Source organism: Sciurus vulgaris (assembly GCF_902686455.1).
Source record: "Sciurus vulgaris genome assembly, chromosome: 15".
In the NCBI taxonomy this organism is placed as follows: Eukaryota; Metazoa; Chordata; class Mammalia; order Rodentia; family Sciuridae; genus Sciurus; species Sciurus vulgaris.
Window position 1 is genome coordinate 16,296,370 of NC_136476.1, and position 22,251 is coordinate 16,318,620.

Consider the following 22,251-nt stretch of genomic DNA (forward strand, 5'->3'; position numbering starts at 1 on the left):
TGACTTGGAATCAGCGTGTAGTCTCCTTTAACTGCAAGGGGAGTCAGTGAGACCTGATTTGCATCCCACCAGAGCGAAGAGAAGTTCTGGTTAGAATGTTCTATCTTCAGCTTGGGCAAAAAAATAAAAGCCATTGTCCTAGGGAGGAAGGAAGGAAAGTAAGATGAAAGGGAGGGAAGGAAGAAGGAAGGTTGGGAGAAAGGAGAGGGTGAAAGGAGAGGGTGAAGTAAGATAAAAGAGGAAGGAAAAGAGGGAAAGAGAAAGAGAAGAAAGTAGAAGGGACAGAAAGGAAGACTAGAAACAAGGGAGGAAGGAAGGAAGGAAAGAAGAGGGAGAAGAGAGGGAGAAGGCAAAGGAGGGAAAAGAGGGGTACATACTAGACAAAACAGACCAGCAATTCAGCCTGTATTTCCAATGGGTGCTTTGGGTCATAAAATAATTGTGAACAAGAATTCTTTATTAAGAATAGAAATCTATAAAATAAGAATTCAAAAAGGGACTCATAAAAACAGAACAAAATGAAAAAAGAGGTTTGAAGCTAAGGGAACAACTTAAGAAACAAAACAATGTCATTATAAAACTTGATTAGAAACATAAATTAGAAACAACAGAAAAAAGTACACACAGCTGAAAATCAAATTATTTACATAGAAGAAATGTCGAAGATAATCATAGTGAACACAGGAAAAATGCAAGAGTTGAGAGAAGTTATAATGAAGGGTCACCACCACTGGTTTCCTGGCTCACCTTGGGTCCCCACCTACCAAGTCTTTTGCTTCCTGAGATCCCCGGTCTATTGACTCTTCCTCTTCTCATTATTCATCAAGCTTGCTAGCTTGACTCTCTCTTTCTCTGGATGCAGCCAAAAATACTACTTGAAAGTCTGAATAATAATTTTTTTCTGAATTATTTTGTTTTTGGCAAATGTCTCTGGGAACAACAGTATTTCTGGTATGGATGGAGCATGGTTTAGTGCAATAGATTTTCCACACCGAAGGCTTTGGTCTGTGGTCTGTCATGGTAATCAACCCCTGGGAAACTAGGTTTAAGTTAGTGCCCTTCTCTCCTTTCCACCTTAAGTACACTTAGCAACACAAATGAACAAACATAAAACAAAATGCAAAACAGAAACACTACCATGATTAAACCCAACTCCACACCTATTTTGCAGCATCTGAATGGAGTAACTAATGCAAATGAACTGACTTGTCCCACTTTTTCCGTAATTTTTGGTGAAAGGGTACTTGATACTTCCTGGCTTTCCTTGTTTGTTCTCTTTACTTTCTGATTTTTCAAAATGACATTTTCACAATTTTCTTTTTGTCTTCCAACTTTCAGTATCACGCTGTTCCTATACTTTCTTGGCAGATCCTTTTCCTTCACATGTCAAAGCAAAGTTATGGTAACGCGCTTACTTCTTCCTCCATGTTCCATTGCTTGACCCTTGTCTCTCTTAATAACAGCAGCAGAGAGGGTAATTCATCTCTCATAAAGTACTTTCTTGCGTCTAGAGCAGCCTCAGGTGGCTTTTCTAGTCCCCCTCCTACCTCCCTAGTTACTCCTCAGAAGCCTTACTGGATCCTCTTCTTTCCGACTCCTTGTTAGTGTATCCAAAGGCTCAGCCCTAATTCCACATTCATCTTCACATATGCTGGTTTATTCTGGGGATAGAACCTGGGCACAGGTTTTTCTTATAGCTTCTTAAGTGATTTTGCTGCATAGTGAGAACTGAAGGTCACTTATCTACCCTATGTGACTTCAATCATTTTCTCAATATAAATTGCATCCATTTGTTGACTGATCCAAAATTTCTCTTTCCACTGAAACTTGGACTAAACATAGCTACTTCTGTTTCCTGGATTTTGAGTAAGTATCTCAAATGTGACATTCCCAAACCTCTGTTCCAAATCCAAACAATTGTTTCTCTGGACATTCCCCTTCTCAGTAAGTTGTACTAATTTTAACCCAGTTGTTCAAGTCAAACAAAACCAACCAATCAAAGGAACAAACACACACTAGCATTTGTCCTTGATTCCACATTTCTCATCCCTCTACCTCTAATCCATTAGCAAGTCCATCCACTCTACTTGTATTATATGTCCTGAGTTTGCTGTTCTCTATCCTTAATGTTACTGCTATAGTCCAAGGTACCACTGTCTCTTGCCTGGACTATTACATTATTCTCCTAGATGGACTTCCTGCTTCCACCTTCCCATTCCACCTCCCCTTTCAGTTCATTTTCTACACAGTCATTAACTTGGTCTTTTCAAAATGTAAATCACTTCATATCCTCTAGCCCCCTCTTGCTTACATTGGCTTTGTACTCCTTTTGAATACAGTCCATGTCTTGGTGTAAAAGTCCCTGTGTGAAATGACTCCTGTCCATGTCTCTAACCACATGTCTCCTTTCCTACTCTCACACTGAGCTCCAGCCATGTTGACCTTCTTTCACTTACTCAAACATGTTGAGCTTATTTCTCCCATAAGCATTTTTTATTCCTTCTGTAGAATGTCTCCCTCCTCCCCACTATACTTTTTCTTTTCTTTTTTGTTTTGTACTGAGGATTGAACCCAGGGGCGCTTAACCACTGGGCCACATTCTCCGCCTTTAAAAAAAAAAAATTTTACTTTGAGACAGTCTCATGAAGTTGCCTAGGGACTTGCTGAGGTATTGAGGCTGGGTTTGAATTTGTGATCCTCCTACCTCAGACTCCTGAGCTATTGGGATTAGAGGCATGTGCGGCCATGCTGGGCTTTAATTTTTCTTGGCTGTCTATTTTGAATTGTTCTGGACTTACCTCACCTGTCACATCCAAAGAGAAGTCTTTCTTGACTTAAATGGCCTTTCCTCACTTATTCATCATTTGTCCTTTTATGGACAGCTCTTATCACACATGACCTGAAAATCATCTTGGTTTTTGGTTTGTATATATTTTCTTTCCTCCTTTAAAATGTAAGTTCTATGAATGCAAGGATCTTAACTGTTTTTCTTTTATTCTCATTTCCAGTGTCTAGATGTTTTAAATATATTTGTTAAATAGACTCCAGAATGGAAAACCTATTGTTAAAATGATCAGTGTTGAGGATTAGATATGTTTAAATAGAGAAGTAGGGCTGAAAACTGAAGGATGGTAATTACAGAACAGATTTTAAGTATTAAAAATCTTGACACAGTTAACATAACAATATAACCTATAAAAGAATGTGAAGGGAATTATTCAAGGCTAATTTTCTTATTGTTCAAAGTAAGGAGTCAGTCTTTCAATTTCACTTTCCAAACTTCTACTGTTTAATTCAAGCACAATTAAATTTTATATTTTAAAATATAGCATATGGAGTAATATCCCAAATTACATTTTTCCTCCATCTACCCATCTTCCTGTTAGTATATATTAATAAAAAGAGTTGTTAGAAAAGAGATGATTATTTCTGAGTTGTGGGAATTCTGGTGATTTTTTTTTCTTTCTTCTTTCATCTTTTTTCTATGGCTTAAGTTGGGAAAAAAAACCCATGCCAATGAAGTGAAAAAGCACCAAAAGGAAGGTGAACAAGTAAATACAGCATATGCAGAGAACACTCTTCCAAGAAGCCACCATGAAGGAAAGAACTGAGAGAGGAACAAGCTGAAGAGATTCTCCTAAGGTTCTCTGCAGAGCTTTGCTTGCTTGCTTCTTGCTTAAGGAGGAAGGCTCCAGGATACACCTAAGCTGATGAAATGGATTCATAAGCTAGGATATAGGCTTGGTATTTTCAGGCAAGAGAGGAAGTGATCTACTGAGTAAGATTCCTTCCTGAGAAGGGAAGAGTAGATGGTTCCCCAGAGCCCATTGCAAACTCACCGTCATTAGAAGTGGGTGATTTATCTATTATGAGAGGGCAAAAAGGAGAAGAGCATGGGTAGATGCAGAGGGGTATTTAGATTTTGCATAGTTGAGGTTTTTCATGATGCATGCTCTGCTTGGAGTTTGTGGCACAATGAGAAAAGGGTGCACAGGGAGTTCAAGAACTTTCAGGAGGAATATTGCAATAGAATCTAAGATGGATGAGAAGAGAAGCAAAGAGGTTCTGGTGAGTATGAAGAAATTGGTGCCACCTGTATGTTGAAGGTGATGACAGGTGTGAAGAAATGTTGTCACTAGGGTATTTGAGCAACATGTTTTCCATTCATACACAGAGAAAGACTAATAGGAGCACTTACTTGGGACTTAGTGAATGGCTTGTGCCAAACCTTATCTGTAAATGAAAGGGTTGTACTAGATCAATGAATCTCAAACTTCAGTGTGCACATGAATTATTTGTGTATCTTGTTAAAATGTAGACCCTGATTCAGTAGGTCTTGGGTGGGGGTCTAGGTTTTGCATTTCTAATAAGTTCCTAAGTCATTGCTGCTGGCCCAGAAGCCACTTTGAGTAGCAAGGAACAGATGACTTTCATGGGCTTCAAAATTCAGATGATAAAATTTTAACCTTGAAATAGATTTCCTCCTCTTTCTCATCTACTTCTCTTTGAGCTTTGCTAATTCATCTTGAAACAAAATCTTTGCACACTTCTATAGATTTCCCTTAACTGGGCAGGAAGTAAATAGAGAAAGATGCAAACCCTGCAGAATGAACAACGCCCAGCAACGGAAACAGAGAGGGTTCTGATGACGTCTCACAGCTTGTGTCTCCCTGGGTGGGGGTAAGTGAGACTGCTTTTTCCCAGGCCTGGTGTGTCAAACAGGAACGTGCTATCATGCAGGAAACGGCTTCAATACAAACAGGGACAGCAGAGATCAGGGTTGAATGAGAGATTCTGATACACTGTGGACAGACACTCAGATCAATTTCCTTCCTTTGTCGTGTCAAAAGGTGTCGGTGTGTCAAGCTTCCTTTACTTAAAAAACACATATTCCCAATATCACATATTCAATGCTGACCACTACAAATCCTCTTTTACTTAGTCAACTTTAGGTTTCATTTTGTCTTAAGGCCAAAGACTACCAGAAGATCATCTGGAGACAACTTGGAGGAACCCACTTGAACTGTTCCCATATTGTGCTTCCCATATGTAACTCTTACATTTCAAAAGACCCCCAACTAGAAGGATGTATTTTCTGGGCCAAACATGTTTTCCACAGGTCAATAAATATATGCTTCAATTATTAGACAAAATAATTATTAGACAAAATAATAAGTGCTTTAGCAGATTGAATCTGATTTGATATGAGGAGAAATAGAGGAAAGAAAGGAATGTCAATTTTTTTCCAACCATCTATTGAGGACAGGTTTCATTTAATGAAATGCATGTTGGTGATGGTAGGAAATGCTGAATATGGGTAATTTAGAATCAACATTTCCTTTCAGGATGTTTCAATGGAGGAGGAAATTATTCCGAGAAGTACTTACTGGCTTGATATTGCACATGGAACTTCCCATGGGCCAAGTTTAGAAAAGACTGCAAAAGACACACCCAGGACCTGAATGTCAGCTTCCAGGCTTTTACCGCACGGGCACCCAGGTCTCTTAAAGAGGGAGCTCTGTCACCTCCAAGACCGAAGAAGGGGTTGATATTATTTAAGGACCCCTTTTTATTTCTGGGATCATTTCATCTAGTATTTAAAGATGGCAAAAAAAAAAAAAAAAAAAAATAGAAAAGAAAAGAAAAAGAGCTATCTTATCTAAGATCTGGCTGTTAGGTTTTTAAAATTTTATTATTATTATTATTTTTAATATTCTGACTCCTTCCAAAACATTTTTGGAATATATTTTACATTGTGCTGAAATCTAAGCCATCTTAATCTCCAGGAAAACGTGGTTGGGTGTCACGCATGAAAATGAGGGTATTTATTGATAGCAGTCATTTGCAACACAGCATTCTACTGAACTCGGAAAAGAGCAGTTGCGAAAGGCCATTTGCACAGGAACAAAAGACTGTGTGCGATAAACACAAATGAACTCAATAAACACAAATGAACTCCCAGTTTGTTCTCCTCCCCACCTCTCACTGTGGCCTTCATGCACACTGTTGGATCCACAGGTCATGAAATAGATGACAGCATTGACCAATCAAGTTGAAGAATCACCTGAGGTCACTTTAATTATAAAGCCAGTGCTCATTAATGGATTGAAAAAGGAAAAAGGAACTGGATTAATCCTGCTTGAAATGCAATCAGTTACCATTTTACAAGGCCAAGGAATTTGAAGGGTTGTCGCACTAGGCATTGTGGGATTTTCTTTTTCCAGGGGAGCTACATAGGGGGTGTAAGTGGATTATAAGACTGCAAATTGCTTTCAATAAAGTAGAAATGTTTTTATGGAAGGAGTTTCCACTACATGTAGCACATTAAATTCCAGATGTTCATCACTACGAAATCTCCACCAGATGTCCAAACTCATGGTGGCTGGGGATGTTTATTGAAAGTAAGGCACTGAGCACCTGTTCTCCAGAGGCCTCCCTCTTACCTTTTCATCTGTACTGACCTGTTAATCATGTAGGAGTGATGAAATAGTTAGGCTTCATTTGATCATTTAAAAGGTTAGGAAAATTTTAAAATTGCTAATTACTCTAGAAGTCAGTTGAGTAAATGACTATAGTATGGCTCTTGGGACATTTTTGAAGGTTTACTAACAAAACTGTTCCACAAATCTGGGATCCATTTTTGGAAGTGAACTCAAAAAAGGAAAAAGGACTACAGATCAAATAATCCAACCCAAAGGATAGATATTGACATTTAGCATAGAGTCCTCATTTATAAAACAAAAGCAGCCCTGGTTGCTGCTATACTGTAGCTCATTTGCTATACAATCACTGATTGCAGAACCTCCACTTTTATAAACCAAAGGATTGCTTCTTTACTTTCCCTTACAGACTAGATGAGCACTGTGTCCTCAGCGGGCAGGGAGGGGGACTCCAAGGCTGTTGGTGGTGGATCCTTTAAGCGAGTCGCTCCTCTCTTCTGTGTCGTATTTCAGTTTGAATTTAGTTTGAGGTCTACAGTTTTGGATGTATATTAAAAGTAGGAGTTAAGATAACTGTCACTGATACTTTCGAGTCAATACTTCAATTTCTACAAAATCAAGAAGAATTTTACTAGTTCCTCGCATAAGTAATGACAGTCACTGTCTCTATAGCTTGCAGCCTGACAGGGAGATTGGGGAAGAGGAAGGAACCAATGTGGCTTTCTTCAAAGCTCATAACACATAGCCTGCCACACACTTCCTCTCTTGCTATCTAAGGTCCCTAGAGATAGCAAGACAAATGACCTTTTTATGACCTTCTTTTGCTTTCTGAGGCCTGTGGTTATGACGCAATTAAACTGAATTTTTAAAAAAATGAAATAGGTCTTTTATTTTTTCAGGGCAGTTTAAGATTTGCAGCAAAACTGAGCAAAAGGTTCAGAGTTCCCATGTGTCCCTGCCCTACACATTCACAGACACCCACAACCCCACACCCCATCAATGTCCTGCACCAGAATGATGTTTGTAATGTTTGTTACAATGGATGAACATATATTAACACATCATTATCATTCAAAGTTTGTAGTTTATTTGAGGGTTCACCCTTGCAGTTGCGTGCTCCGTGGGTTTTGACAAATGTATAACGACCTGTATCCACTATTATAGCATCATATAGACTAGTTTCACTGCTTTTAAAATCTGTGCTCTGCCTATTCATTCCTATGTCTCTCTTAATTCCTATTCTTTTAACTATCTCTATTGTTTTGCCTTTTTCAGAACATTATATATTTGGACTCATTATATATTTGGTAGCCTTTTCAGATTGGTTTCTTTCTGGTAATATATTTAAGTTTCTTCCATCTTTTCATGGTTGAATTCCTTTTTATAAATAAAACATTGAGGTAGAGAGAGTGAAAATACATAACAGCTTGTTAGGAGTAGGGGCTCCAATGCATGGTCTTTGTATGGAAAGTCCCCGGGCTAATGCACTGGATTTTGATAGCCCACCAATGGACCTAAGAAGTTGCATACACCCGGTATTCTATGCCTGTTTTGCCATTGTGATGCTCCTGTCTGTTTGATATCCCTTTGTCCTCCTTTTTTGCTTTCCATCTCAATAAACATAAGACTCTAAGGAGATTGTTTTGATGGGTTACTATTACGAGACGAGATATTTATCCGCTTCTACAACTAAAGGGGCATAGAGAACGTTTTTCTGTTTTTCTGCTCAGATGAGTTTGTCTTCTGATTCCGGCTTCCTGTTTCAGTAGAGGGCACTCCGATCTTATCTAGAGCCTAGTGTTTTTCATTTGACCAGTTGCAGAAAGTAGCTCGCTTATCACATCCGTCCTCCGGTTTGCAGTTGGCAGTGGGCACACAGTTGAAGTAGAAACCTCATGTACCAAATTAGGGCTCAGTCCTATCTTTTCCCTTACAACTCCTGACATTTTCTCTTGTAATTCATGCATTTACCTGTCATCTTTCTGATGAGCCTGTGAACTCTTGGGGTCTGGAATCTGTATATTTAACCCTCAGAGTGTAGCACAATGCCCAAAACTGTCTGTGGACTCAAGAAGTATCTGTTGAATGGATGAAAAAAAGAAAAAAATGGTAGAATCTAGCCTGACTGTAACAAAGGGAAGTTTTGCATTGTTTGCTTCTTGGGAAGTCAATTTTACCTTGTGGATTCAATAGTAATCCATATTGCTATATGTCAAGAGGCAAAAATGGCATCTGCCTAGGTCCAGACTGGAAGAGCCCACTGTGCAACCCCATTTGCATAGTATTGTGTTTGCTGTCCATAAAGGTCTGGTTCTGGCAAGCCATGTACATAAATGCTAGTTCTTTTAGCAGAATTCAGACTGGCAAAAATCCAAGACAAATCCAGTTTGCTAATTTGCTTCTCCCTTTTCCTGGTCCTTGAATGCCCCATTTGTCATTCCAAATCTCAAAATCCTAGCAAACATTCAATTGCCAGTTCCCACGTCACCACTTTCATAAAGTTCAGTGACAGGCCACCAATAACCTTTCCTGGTCTCATGGAGAAGCCAGACCTTTGACCAACTTTGATGGCACTTTCGAATTCCCTCTCTTCTTGTCATTTTCCATTTGTGCGTGTGTGTGTGTGTGTGTGTGTGTGTGTGTGTGTGTCTTATCTTTTCTCCTGGGATTTTTTTTCTCCTTTAGAAAGGAGCTTGTCATTTTTGGAATACCTATTGCATGTTATATTATGCCTAACACCACACTTCAGCAGTAAATATTATCACTTTAATTTTGCTGATAATAGGCTGGAGCTCAAAAAAATGAAATATATGCATTAGTATTAGCTAGCAAATGATTGATCTGTTTGGCCTGATGACAAAGTTCACATTCTTTCTATTATGTTATGATACCTAGGAACAGGATTCACAGTGCCCTTAGTTGAGTCCTACATCAGTTGGGAAAGTAGAACCCTTTTACTTTTCTTTGTAGACTTCAGTGTTGTTATGATTTTTTGTTTAACTACCTATAACAACCTGCTCACAGAAGAGAATGTATGGAGCGATCACTCATATGGTATATATTTTAAAAAATTTAAATTGTTATATAATCTAGATACAATACCAATATCTAGTGTATAGCTTGATGGAGTTTTACATATTGTACAGAAAAGAGTTCATGGTAGTCCTGACTGCTGTCCTTAGAAGGACCTTGTAAGGTTAACCTTTGGCCTGTGTCTGGGAACTTGAATTCCCTGAGAGTTCCCACTATTATTTTATAAGAATGGCTGATTGTATGTTTATGTGAACAATGTGTTTATGCTGAGCACTTGCTTTCCTTCTGGGAGTCTGAAATTTTGGTATGTGCTGGGAAGAGGCTGCCTGCTTGATTGGTTCCCAGTGAAAATCCTACTATTGAATCTCCACCAATGAGTTGCCCTAGGAAACAACACTTCATGCATATTTTTACATTTTTTATTTGTTCTTTATATGTATATGTGACAGTAGAATGTATTTTAATATATCATACATACATGGAGTATAACTTCCCATTCTTGTGGTTGTACATGAAGTGGGGTTACACTGGTCATGTATTCATATTTGAACATAGGAAAGTTAGGTGTTTTTACTATTTCTTACTGCAAGAATTAACCTCCTGTGTGACTTCACTGGGAGAGGATGCTTGGAATCTCGTACCCAGTTTATTCCTAACTTGGCCCTATGCACCTTTCTCTTTGCTGACTTTATTTTGCATCTTTTATTGTTATTTTGTAGCAAATAATAGGGGTGTGTATTACTATATTCTGAGTCATACAAGTTCTAGCAAAACGTCAGACCTGGGAGGGGTCTTGTAGAGTCCTGCTATGGTTTGAATGTGGTTTGCCCCTTAGAAACTCATGTTGCAGCTTACTTCCCATTGTGAGATATTAAGAGAGTAGAGACTTAATCCAACTCTGATGCTTAGAATTGGGACTTTGGGAGCCCCATGATTACTTGAATATGAGTGACTTTGTAAGATAAGGGAGAGAGACCAGAAGGCATACATATACACGTGTCACCCGTTGCTTGCCAGGTGAGACCCTTGAGAAGGCCATGGCAACATGAGGCCCCTTAACCTTGGACCAGAATTAGAGTTAAAATCTCTCTTCTTTTAAATTTACCCAGTCTGTGGCATTGTGTTGTTAACTGTATGAAACAGACCAATAATCCCCAACACATTTAAGTACATGTGTGTGTGGCCATCATGATGATTGAGGTATAGAACATTTCCTACATTCCAGTAAATTCTTTCAAGACTCTTTTCAGTAAATACCTTTATCTCCAAAAGAGGGTACCATTATTCTGACTGCTGTTGCCATAGATTGGTTTTGCCTGTTCTTTTTTTTTTCTTTAATTTATTTTTATTGTAAACAAATGGGATACATGTTGTTTCTGTTTGTACATGGAGTAACAGCATACCATTTGCATATTCATAAATTTACATAGAGCAATGATGTTTGATTCATTCTGTTAATTTTTTCCTTCCCCCCACCCCTCCCACCTCTTTTTTCCCTCTTTACAGTCCCTCCTTTCTCCATTCTTGTCCCACTCCCACTCCCCATTAAGTGTCATCATCCACTTATCAGTGAGATCATTCCTCTTTTGGATTTTTGAGATTGGCTTATCTCACTTAACATGATATTCTCCAATTTCATCCATTTGCCTGCAAATGCCATAATTTTATTATTCTTTATAGCTGAGTAATATTCCATTGTATATATACCACAGTTTCTTTATCCATTCATCAATTGAAGGGCATCTAGGTTTGTTCCATAGTCTGGCTATTGTGAATTGAGCCGCTATGAACATTGATGTGGCTGTATCTCTGTAGTGTGCTGATTGTAAGTCTTTGGGTGTAGGCCGAGGAGTGGGATAGCTGGATCAAATGGTAGGTCCATTCCAAGTTTTCTAAGGAATCTCCACACTGCTTTCCAGAGTGGCTGCACTAATTTGCAGTCCCACCAGCAATGTATGAGTGTACCTTTTTCCCCACATCCTCTCCAACACCTGTTGTTGCTTGTGTTCTTGATAAATGCCATTCTAATTGGGGTGAGATGGAATTGCCCGTTCTTAAACTTCAAATCAGTAGAATCACAAATGTGTATGCCCTTGTGTCTGACTTCCTTCACTGAATAAAATATTTTTTTGAGATCAGTTCATCTGCAGTATACCAGAAACTCATAAAATAGGCTACAATCTGTCTTTCCTTCTCTTAATGGACATTTGTGCCATTTTCAGGTTTTGGCCATTATGAATTACAGCCATAATACATTCTTATACAAACTTTTGTGAGGATACTCATTTCTCTAGGAAAATATCCCAACTGTTGGATCATAGGTAGAAATATTTTTGCCTGTACTGGAAATTGCTGGACAGCTTTCTAAAGGAGCTGTATCATCTTCGGTCTCTAATAGTACTGTGTAAGAGTCCCCCTTGCAAATCCTGTTGTTCATCTTTTTAATTTTAGGCATTCCATGGGCATGTGGTGACAACACACTGTGATTTAATTTTGACTTTCTGATGACTAGGGATATTAAGCACCTTTCTACATTCTTTTATTAACCATTAAGATATTTTTCTTTTGTGTCTGATTCATGTTATATATTGAAATCATTTTCTAAAAAACTCCTAATTTTGTCTTTCGTTTACCTCATATATGAGTTATGTTATTCTTTCATATAGTTCGCCATTAAAATTTTCCATTAGTTTATTTAAAAAATATCATGTTACAGTTTTCTTCCTGTTCTGTGGACATTATTATCCTGAAGTGCTCTCATTATCTGTAGGGATATTTTCCTGTGCCTCATTCTTTATTTTCTTAGAAAAATATTGTCTAGAATTCAACCATGATATTGCCTATTGCTCATTTTTATTTAAAATTGTTTTCCTTAATTCTTAGGAGGAAGAGATAGGTCAGGATAATGTTTTTAGTTGTGTGGACTGTAGAGTCACCTCTTTTCATAGTTTGATTATTTTTGTTCAAAAATATGGCCTCATACTTTTAGAGAGCTTCTGGTTTTGTTACTTTATCTGGGTCTTCTCTTTCTTTTCCCTTGGTTGGTCAATTTGGGTTCTATTCTCAGAAGTTTCTTCATAACATAGAGCTTTTTCCCGGAAGGGCACTTGGGCAGATTTGGTTTCATAGTTCTTAAGTCTTAGGTTGAGTCAGCCTCTTGAAAACTTACTCCCTTCCCTTTATACTTATCTTAAAAAAAAAAAAAAAAAAAAAAAGTGCTTCTAATTCAGCTGCTGTCTGCAAATTGACTGACCATGTTTTCCAGTCAATAAATTTGCAGTCATCATATTCTCAGGTCTTTGCTCCTTATCAACTTCCTCCTGTATGGGGTAGAGGTTGATGATACATGGGCCTTGTTGATTTGTTCCAACCCATTCCTCTTCTGGGCTTCATGAAGATAATGTATTACCTGGTTTTGTTATAGATTTTTGTCTGTGGCTTTTTGGTTTGGCTCTTGGTCTTTTGATAGGGCAATTTAGGGAGGTTAAAATCCTGCACATCTTCATGACTGTTTTCCCATATTACATTTAAAAATAAACCAATATTTTTTACTTCTCAGAGAACAGATGAATTTTTGACTCCTTGAAGTCATACAATGGTAAATTGGTGTCTTCTGGGCCTTTTGAGAGAGAGAGGGTGCTGTGATTTGAGTATTGTTTGTCCTCTCTGAAATTCATCTTGAACTTTCATTCTCATTATGAGACATAAAGGGGTGGGCCCACGTTTGCCTTTAAGAGGTGATTCTAGTTCTGCCCTCATGCATGGACTGATGGGTTTATGGATTATCATGCAATTACTAGATTGGTGTGTTAATGGGTCACCTGACAGTGGGTCTGCTTTACAGGTCTTTTGTGTGCACCCTTTCACCAAGTGATGTCCTGCACCGTCCCAGGATTCTGCCAGCAAGAAGGCTACAGTTAGATAGAGTCCCTCAACTTTATACTGTAAATATGAAACCAAATAAACCTATTTTCTGTGTACCTTATCCATTCTGTGGCATTGTCTAATTAGCATCAGAAATGAGAGGAAGGAGAGGGACTTAGAAAAAATACAACTCTATGTTTAGCTCTTTTTCCTTTTTTTTTCCCCCTAAAAAACAATTCCTTCATGTTCTCCACTTGCTTTCCTTCCCTTGGTTTGAATTCCTAGGAGTATATTTTACTGATTTCTTATGAAAAGAGTAGCTTAACAAAAGAAATTTCTTAAACTCCTTTTCCATTTCCCAAAACAAAAATTGACAAAGGTATAGATCATAATTCAAACATGCAAAATGAAACTCATGAGACTGGAATCTTTGTATAATGAAATTTCTCCATGGGATTCTTGTTTCCTTCCCTATCTGCTTAGAAGTCCTCCCCTACTGCATTTAGACAGTGAGTATTCTGGTGAGGAACTTCTTATTTTTTTCCTAATTCTGTGGTTAATGATCAATTTTAGAGTGCCCCAATTTGGGGTAACCACATAACCCAATGGTCCTTTAATTTTGTTTTCAGAAGAATCACCTGGAATTTCTGAATCCCACAAATCAGAGATTGGGATTCAATATTATGGGGTAGGTCTGGGAGCCTATATATCTTGTACAGTTTCCCAGACCTTATATATATATATATATATATATAATTTCTCAATCCAGGATATTAATCACTAGTTTCTCAATGCACCTACGACTACCTGTAATGCACCTACGACTTTTATTAGAAACATGGTCTTCAAACCAGCAGCATTGCTGGGAGAGCAATATTTATATGTTATCCTGGATAATGTGGACACAGTTGGTTGGTCCATGGACCATGCTTTGAGAAAAGTATTTTCTGCCAAAAGTATTTTCAGAGACCAAGCCCCAATTAAGTTTGATGTATATGTTGTCTAAAATAAGTAGTGGGATTTCAAAAAGAAATGCTCTATTACAGACATTCATTCATGCATTTTTTTCAGTTAATAAGTTAAACTGTCACTATGTATCAGGGCCTGCACTTGATACTGGGATGGGTGAAAGATGGGCCTAGACTTTCTGGCTAATACAAGACGAATAAGCAAAGGAATAACTCCAAAATAATGTGGAAAAAGCAAGAGCACAGACCTTAGACATTCTCAGGGAATTTCTCTGTGGTTTTTCAAATTTGCTATACAATTTCCCCCCAAATAAATCTGTAATCAAGAATGAAGAGCAACAATCTCAGCAAGATATAGAATCTGGGCTGTTACACAGATTCTTTCTGCTCAGCGACCTCCACAGAATTTTGTTCCAATTTTGATCAGTAAAATGATAGTTGTTTATCACTATCCATCTGGTCTGTTAAGAGAGTTAAATCCACAATTGTCAAAGGTTATCTGGGATTAAACTTTTGTAGAGTATTGCTTCTCAAATATAAGCAAATTTATTAAAACCCAGATACCAGATCCTTATATAGTGTTTCAAGTAGGTCAGAAATAGGGTTATGAATGCTCATTTTTAGTGCTCTCCCAGCAATGCTGCTGGTTTGAAGACCATGTTTCTAATAAAAGTCATAGGTGCATTATGGGTGGCATTGAGATATAGTGATTCATATCCTGGATTGAGAAATGATGGGACATGGAGAAGAGGAAGCTTTTCATGAAGAAGATGAGTGTGGAGATTACTGCAGAAAGAGCAAATAGGTAAGGAGAAGGTGTCTAGGCAGATGGAATTATCTGTGCAAAAATGGAGTGCCACAGGACATCATGTGAAAAATCTAAAAGCCTATGCTGATGCCGGAGACAATGGAAAATAATGTAGCTCCTTCTTGAGCAGTAGAGGAAATGAAAGCAATGGAAAAACTGAGCTCCTACTTGAGCAGTGAAGGAAATGGAGACAATGGTATTTGAGGCTTGAGGAAACGAATTGTGACAAGAGATAGCAAGATGCACTAGTGCTCAGGTCTCCTTGAAATATTTCTATGAAAGGGTGGGTGGTTTGTTTCCAGGGATCAGAGAAGTACATTTATTCCTGCAGATAATGCTGCAAGCTCCCATCCAAATCTGAGTCTGTAATATTAAAAATGCATTTAGAATTTGAGGGCATGAAAAGAAAAAAATGCTTTATAGGTGTTTCTACATATACAAAATCTATTTGATTAGGCTTGACCCACTGTCCCCCTCACCCCCAAGTAGAGCGCCAACTTCCATGAGAGAGGGGATAGTCCCACTAAAGCTCCACTCAGGATAGCCCTAACATATGCATTTGCAGCCACAAGTTCAAGTTAGGCTATAGCTCTTCAACTATATTCCTTGGCAAAGAATCCCACAATAACCCAGTTTCTCATTAGAGAGCTGCCAGAGAATGTTGTGTTATGGGCAGCAAAGAGCACTGCTCTTGGTCAATAGATGTAATAATTGGGCATTCTCATTAGCAGCATCTGGAGTTCACAGTAAGAAAACAGCACAGGAGAAAGAACATTAGTAATTGTGACCCCAGGACTTTCACCTCACTGGATCTTCATTTCTCTTCCCAGGAGGACTGGCACGTCTTTTGCAAGAGGAAATGATCAACAAACCCGACAAAGTCAAACTATCTCTGCATGGGTTTCTAAAGAAAAAATAATGTGCATTTTTACCATAAAATTTTTTGATGAAAGGTGAATTTTCTCTTTTTTTATTCCATCAGCTGCTATATAATTTTGGATCCTGGAGTATTTCCACTCTAATAAAAAGTGGAACTTTATCTCAGCAGCAACTAATAGCAGAGGCTAGTCATATGTGAATAGCCCAACACACTCTCTTCTTCAATTTTCAACATCCAGATCCACAGGCAAACCAGCGCTGCAGGGTTAGCTGCAGAACAAAAGCCAGGGGCTTTTTATTTGCTACTGATTGGCTTGGTAAATGAATTTGTCACAGAAATGCTCTCTGAAAGGACCAGCCCAAGTCTGCTGGCTTTTATTTACTTTATCCTGCCAAGAATTGGGTTTGACTCTGGTTCTTTCAGAGACCCTCTCAGTTCAATCATTTAGGCCTTTATTCATTTATGAACACATATTAAATGTCTGCTTTGTGCCAACCACAGTGCCAGGTGCAGGGCTACTACAAACAATAAGATTTAGCTTAGAACTTTCTTCCTGATAGAGGAGATAGGTGAGTAAGCAACTTTTCCCTTTAGCTTAAGGTACAAGCTGCACAGACAGGGCAAAGTGTAAGCTGACTTCCTAAAGGAAGCTTGCCTCACAGGTAAAACATTAGTTGGAGTCAGAGTGATGGTTCTTGGAAGGGCAGGAGGCCACACAGGACAGGATTAATAGCAAGAGCAAAATCATAGGAACTCTGTGGTCTTTGGAAATCCATAGGAAATCTGGGTCGAATTTGAATTGAGTTGGGTGGTACCAGGAGTTGAAGGTGGAAATGCAGGAGGGTCACACAGCGACTAGCTGAATAAATGGTACAAGGGGAAAAAATTCAGGGTCTCTTAAGAGTCTGGATCGATGTATGTGTCTTATCTACATCACACACTTCATCTGTATAAGGGAATAAAAATTGTGCTTATGTCACAGGATTGCATGAATATCAAATAAGGAAATATATGTCCATTCTTAGCCTGTTCACTGGAATTTTTTTTGTTGTTGTTGTTCTCCATGAATTGTGGAACTGTTGTAGCAGTGACAGTAGTGCTTTTTTTTTTTTTTTTTTTTTTTTTTTTTGGTACTGGGGATTGGATCCAGGGTTTAACTACAGAGCCACATCCTCAGTCCTTTTTATTTTTTATTTAGAGACAAGGTTCATGGCCTCACTATGTTGCTGAGACTGGCTTTGAACTTGTGATCCTCCTTCCTCAGCCTCCGGAGCTGCTGGGCTTACTGGCACATACCACCCTGCCTGGCCTTCGTTGTGAAGATCATAATATCTCTGCTGAGACTTTTTTCTCTGTGTCTGTGAACAACTATGAAGAATCTAAAAACGAAACCCTGGATAGACTGTTATCATCCCATTGGTGCTGGAATGGCAGGTACAGTACTCCCTGGAGAAAGCCAGAGTTCCGGGTCCCCTCCTGAGCACAGGCTTATAGAGAAGTTGGAAGCAGCTCTGCAGGAGGATGAACAAAACCTTGATCAGACCAGTGAGGATAAAGCGGTGAGTTTAATAACATATGTTTTCAGTATTCCTGTCCCATCTAGACTCTGCTTAACTTGCTGCTGCTCTGACAGTGCTCTCTAGTGGCCCATGGGGAGAGAACATTTCCAGTCCAGAGTGGGACTGAATACATTGCACAATGTATGCAGACCATGGAATACTATGCAGCCCTTTTATTTTTTCAAAGTAGCATATATATATATATATATATATATGTATATATATGTGTGTGTGTGTATATATATATAATTTTAAAGAGGAAAATAGAAAGTTTTATAAGAATTTCCTTTTTTTGGATTCTTTATTATTAAAAGTTTTTCTTGGTGAATTATTATTATACCTAACAGTGGAATTCACTGTTACGTATTTGCACATGCACACAATTTAATAATATAGTTTCATCAATTTTGTTTCCTAGTCCCTCGCCTTACCATTCCACCCTCTCCACTCCTGTTCCCTTTCTTCTACTCCACTGCTCTCCTTTCTATTTTCATGAGAATCTTCCCACCAACTTTTTTGTTTTTCCTTTTTTTCCTCTCTAGCTTCCACATATGAGAGAAAACATACAACTCTTGACTTTCTGAGTTTGGCTTGTTTTGCTTAACATAATGCTCTCAAGTTCCATCCATTTTCCTGCAAATAGCATAATTTTATCCTTCTTTATGGACAGATGAATCTCCATTATGTATATATTGCACATTTAAAAAAGTCCACTCATCAGTTGATGGACACCTACGCTGTTTCCATAATTTTGCAGTTGGGTATTGTGCTGCTATAAGCATGGGTGTATTGCTATAAGTATGCTGACTTTAATTATTTAGGATAAATACTGAGAGTGTCATAGTTGGGCCATATAGTTGTTCCTTGCCTAGCCTTTTGAGGAGCCTCCATACTGATTTTCACAGTGATTGTACTGATTGACGATCACCTCAACAGTGTAAGTGTTCCTTCTTCCCCATATCTCCTCAGCATTTATTATTGTTAGTATTATTGATGACCGCCATTCTAGTTGGGGTGACATTAAATCTGAATGTACTTTTGACTTGCTCTGCAGCCCTTTTAAGTGAATGAATTAAAGTGATCCCAGTAGAGTTAGAAGAATTTCTAGGAGGATTTGAGGGATAAAAGCAGGATGCAGAAAGGCACAAATAACATATCTTAGTCCTGTAAGGCAATGACCAGAAAAAATTGTTCCTATAAAGTATGAATGTGTATATAGAGGATAGAATGAAGTAGAATGATGTGAGTAAAAATAATACATTTAGGAATATTGATTAGGTACGGAAAGCCACTGTTGCTTGCCGATGGGCTGCTTCAAGAGGCTGCGCTGCGCTTCAAGCGGCTCCGCTTACCGAAAGCCGCTTCTCGCGCTTATGGCCCGGCCAGCAGGACAGAAGACACATACTCTTTAGAAGTTCATGAAGCAGCTTCCCCTTTATTCCAATAACACCCTCAATATCTATGCAGTCTCATGCATAAGCAATTATAACCAAATATGTCCATCCAATCCTGTTAAAGGTCAAGCAGTCACTCGCTGGAGCATACATACAAAGTATATCTGTCCACGTGCTAGGCAGCTGAACTGATTATAATACAGCCAATTGTAAACCCTTCTGCCTTTCTCCATGCATATTTAGAACGCCATTTGCTCTCTGCCAGTGGCCATCTTTGGATGCACGTGGCGTAACCCTGGGCCCCAGGTTCCGCCCACCATAATTAGGTTGTAAAAATGGAGTCCCTTACAGTGAGATTAATGACTGATTTATATAGAAAGAAGATAAAAGATTGAAAAAGTCAACCCAGGGGCTGGGGAGATAGCTCAGTTGGTAGAGTGCTTGCCTTGCATGCACAAGGCCCTGGGTTCAATCCCCAACACCACAAAAAAAAAAAAAAAAAAAAAAGTCAATCAAAAATGAAATTACAAGAACTCCACATTTATGCCTTTATGTAAAATTATGCCTATAAATTATTATGCATATATATTTAAAGTGAAGGTCCATTTACAAGTAAAATAATCCAGATGATGAAATTTTTGAAAAAATTTCCAAGAGAAGTAAAATTGTGTGAAAGGTAATTTATTCATATATTTACAGAGATAGTGATTTTTTTCAAAAACCTAAAATGTCTACTTTTTAAAATTATGATATTGCAAAAGTTCAATGTGTATAGTAGAATTTGTTGAGCTATTTCTAAACCTCTTAGTGCAAATTGTTTTCTGAATTCCCATATTTTGTTTCTTGCCACAAAAGTGTAAAGAGAATTTCAAATATGACCCCAATATTGTACTTCCTTCCATTTTTAGCAGGCTTCACATGCGATCAAACTTTGCAAATGCTTGCTAGTTTCATAGCGGTTTCACTTTATTCTTCACTAATGTAAAGAACTCTATCTGAATGTACTTACTGAAATACATAATAGTGTGTTAATCTGTTTCCTGTTGCTGTAATGGAATTCCTGAGGCTGAATGATGTATAGAAAAAAGAGGTTCGTATAGCTCACAGGTCTGGTGGGTTAAAGTCCAAGATTAGACAACCCCATTGGTTTGGCCTCTGGTAAGGGCCTTCTGGATACATCATAAAATGGTGGACAGCATCATGGTTGAATAATATGGGAGAGGGAGTATGCAGTCACAGGAAATGAGAGTTCAAAGGTTAGGCTTGCTTCTTTCCTAACAATTCACTGTTGAGAGAATTAACTTACCCTGTGAGAGCAGCATTAATCCCTTCAGAGGAGGGTGCCCCTTGGACCTTATTTACCTTGCAGAAGTCTCCATCTCATAAAGTTTCCATACCTTCAGTACTGTCAAACCCAGGATGAAGCATCTAGAGCGCACATGAAACTTTGAGAGACACATTCAGACCATATCCAGATCACAGAAAATGCTCATCTAGGATAGTGGAAAGAGTCCAAACTTCAGTCTCAGTGCTGTCACTCACTAGGTATGTGAACCTTAGCAAGTTATTATATTTCTACTCTTCAGTTTCTTCACTTGCAGAGTAGGGATCATATTAGAGCATAAGTCTTAGGATTTTGTGAGGATTGGATAAGATTAGGTAAAGTGCTCAGCATGGTTCTAGGCACACTATTCACTCATATTTATTGAGTTTTTACCATGTGCCGCCATCTGTGCTGGGTACTGGGCATATGAAGAATAGATTCATGTAGCCTCAGTTAACCTGTAAGTTAATAAAGGATGCAGAAACATGTAATGGACATCCAATGAGTAATTGAAAACTGATATGTGCACAAAAGAAAATCTGTAGGAAGCAATGAGAGAACTTGATCCAGTTGGGATTCAGGGAAGGTTTTTTCATGAGTAAGCAATGTTTAGGCAGAGACCCAAAGACTGAATAAACAGTAATTTGTTGAAACAGGATGAAGAATGTTCTAGGCCAAGAAAAGAGCTTACACAAAGTCTGAGGCAATGGGTAGAATGATTTATCCTATGAATGGCATTTTAACAAATGCCTATTGCTAGTTATTTAACCAAACCCACTCTTTGGTTTCTGAATATACCAATTTTATGGGGACTATGAAGGTTAAATCATATCTTCTTGCTAGTGTGTGAAGTAAAAAAGTGTATTTAACACATACTACTTTATACATAATAGGTACACTACAAATGTCCTCTCCTCCAATATCTAGGCTTTGTCATTGAGATATTTAATGTGAATTAATTGCTTGATTAATTATTGTTAATGTAAATCAATACATATATGAAATAATTTATGTGTATAATATCTACCTCATCTATATCTACATATCTACATCTACATTTAGCCATTGTGTGGGCATCCAGCACTACATCTGGAGACATGGCTTTGTTTGTGCAAGGTGAAGTTTTACCCCAATGAAATCTGAGCCTTCTTTTTCTGAGTTTCATTTCAAAAGATTTCATGCTATTAACTTCCCTTGCTGAAGTCCCAGAAGTGGACCGTATGGGGAAAAGAAAATTGGAATGATGGCTAGAACATTCTCTAGCCATATATGTGTCAGGTAATAATCTGTTCTATGCAGGCTAATAACAAGACACTAATTTCAATTCGCTACTATTTAACATATGCTGACTCTGTGCTAGACATTAAAGTAGTTGCTGGGTAATAAAAAATTATTAAAACAGAGTCTATATTCAGTCAGGGAGACTTTTATATAATAAAATTAGTGCTTATTAGTCTTCTGCTCTCCTTGACAGTAGCAAACCAAGCCTGGAGGCTAAGAGTAGGAAGCCATGCAGACTGGAGAATAGTTTGCCATCTCTCCCCAAACTGTGCCCAGGCAATTTCCCTCCAATGCCGCTTTCTGCTCAACTCTAATGAAATTAGGAACCACCCAGAATAAGTGCCATGGTTTTAATGCTCAGAGACCAAACGCCCCCTCCCCTGACTGCATATCCACTGTCCTCCAGCACTGCTGTCCTACCCTCATTCACTTCTACCTCAGGTCTTATACAGTTGTGTCTTCTTGGCGTAACTTAGGCCACATGAAAAAATCTCAGCTGATAAGAATATTTAGAAATGAAGTTTCAGCTTTCTAGTCTTCATTGTATAGGAAATCGTAATTAAAGGGTTTTAGATCAGGAGTTGAGTGACACTGTTGTCTGTACTTTCCATAGTTCACATCTTTATCTGGGTCTGCAACAACCTGTAGTTAAACTTCAAAGCAACAAAGGCAACAGAAACGTTTTTCCTGCAGAAAGAAA

The 22,251-nt window shown here is 38.3% G+C and overlaps 1 long non-coding RNA gene across 2 annotated transcripts in view; it reads left to right on the forward strand.

Moving 5' to 3' along the window:
- LOC306644785 overlaps positions 1-22,251 on the forward strand; it is a 62,023-nt gene that overhangs the window by 9,234 nt on the left and 30,538 nt on the right. Inside the window, exon 2 of one of the 2 annotated variants that reach the window (XR_013759472.1) lies at positions 17,258-17,552. This is a non-coding gene — a long non-coding RNA (uncharacterized lncRNA). Of the gene's footprint in view, positions 1-17,207; positions 17,553-22,251 lie in introns of those variants that run through there. The other variant, XR_013759473.1, reaches the window with a different exon arrangement.